Raw genomic sequence first — 2,086 nt, forward strand, 5'->3', positions numbered from 1 at the left:
ACTCAACTTCATTCCTCATTCAGAAGATGCAAATTAAAACCATCATGCAATACCACTTAAATGACAATTCCAAGAGGACTAAAATAAAGATTATAGACAAAACCAAATGTTGATGACAACAGGGTGCAACCTGAACTTTCATATTCTGAAATGAGAGTTTAAGTTAGTATAATCACTGCAGAGAGGGTTGCAAGACTTAATAAACAAAAATACAGAACACTGTTTATGGAAAAATATTTGTCAGTATATAATAAAGATGAACATGTATGTACAAATGACAAAGCAGCTATCCCTGATTTATATAACCAATAAAAATAAATTCATGTGAATCCTTTTCTAGGACCCTCTCAAGATGAACGGAGTCACAGTACTGGCATGATGCCAAGCTTAAGTTTAGCTTTTATTACAATACATCTGAACAAAACGTGAGACCACCACGGAGCAGAAATTGTGAGCTTTTGTCTGCTGCTACTAGTAAGAGAATATTTTTTCTCAATCCCCATCTGGATTCTGATGGACTGCAGCGTTCTTCTTTTCCCCATGGTCTAGTTATGGTTGGAGTTGCTGGAATTGCCCAATGAGGGAACACATGTTTGGGCATTTTTGAACAAATTTTTTGACTCATCTGCTGCCCATTTGTGGAGAAGTTAGAAAATTAAATTTATCAACCTGAAAATTATTGGAAAGGAGTCCCCTGTTCCTGGAAAACTAATGACAGCAGCTATTACATTTGAACCTAGAGATCTAGAGGTCTTTTATAACGTAATGGCTTTATGTGGTACCAACAAAGCAAGACTTAATGGAAGCCAGGCATTAGGGAGGGGAGCTGGACATTAAGCTTTAGGTAGTGTAAAGGACGCATTGCTGAACAAAAGAGAATTGAGTTTACCAACCTTCTAAAGCATTAAACACTGTATGTTAGTCTAAAAAAACCTTCTATACAGAAATTCTTTCAAAAATCACATGACCGGGGCGCCTGGGTGGCTCAGTGGGTTAAGCCTCTGCCTTCGGCCCAGGTCATGATCTCAGGGTCCTGGGCTGGAGCCCTGCATCGGGCTCTCTGCTCCGTGGGGAGCCTGTTTCCCCTCCTCTGCCTGTCTCTCTGCCTACTTGTGATCTCTCTCTCTCTCTCTCTGTCAAATAAATAAATAAAATCTTTTTTAAAAAAATCACATGACCAATGTCTAAGTGATTTCAGGTGCAAGGATTGACATATTTCAGTTGAAATATCTTTCTTGACTATAGGCTAACATATTATGTGAATATTTGCCTCTTTCTGAGTTACAGCAAATATTCTGAGAGCTGAATGCAGTTCATCAAATAGATCCCACTTTAGATGGTGAAATAATGGTGCGCCTTGGAAACCAGGTGATGTTTTCATTGTACTTCATGAATATTCTCCTAATATCTGTACTTTTCATATGGAAAAGGATTAATAATGTTAAGGCCTTTTCAAGTTTCTCGTTAATCTAAATCTGGATAACATCACAAATGCATCTCATGACAGTACTGCTAAAAAAAAAAAGCACATACTTTAGAAATGTTTAATGTGAACCCGAAGTTCTCATTGTAGGAAACTTGAATAACGTTCTTATGCAATAACTCCAATAATTTAGCCAGTAGACAAACCCTTACTTTGCTTTTTTAAAATTAGAGGAACATATTTCAAAGTTATTCACTATAGTCCAAGCTAAATATCTTATCATCTACAACATTTTCTGAATTATTTGGGCAATAATAAATGCTGTTTTCAAAACAGACTTATTCTTACCTAAGCTATCAGTTTTATAGAGCATTTATTATAATACCATAAAAAGGAAACATACTGCTGAAATTTTCAAAAAGGTTTGCTCATTTCCTAATTTTTAAATGAATAACTGTTTTTCTTGTGGTTGCTCTTAGAAGAGGAGGAGAAAAAAACCCCCACAAATATATAATGTGAGTGTGTGTGTGTGTATATATATATACACATACATATATATCCACATCACATCATAAATTTAAATTATTAGGATTTTTCACCTCAAAGCTATTTTACCAGGTTTGAGTTACAAAGTTAAGTTGCCAGATTGATTATATGATTGCT

General features: G+C 35.5%; 1 pseudogene; it reads left to right on the forward strand.

Moving 5' to 3' along the window:
• The first annotated feature begins 321 nt into the window (after positions 1 to 321).
• On the forward strand, positions 322 to 900 carry LOC123936899 (annotated as a pseudogene).
• Positions 901 to 2,086: the final 1,186 nt, after the last annotated feature.

Source organism: Meles meles, chromosome 2 (genome assembly GCF_922984935.1).
Source record: "Meles meles chromosome 2, mMelMel3.1 paternal haplotype, whole genome shotgun sequence".
NCBI classification, from domain to species: Eukaryota; Metazoa; Chordata; class Mammalia; order Carnivora; family Mustelidae; genus Meles; species Meles meles.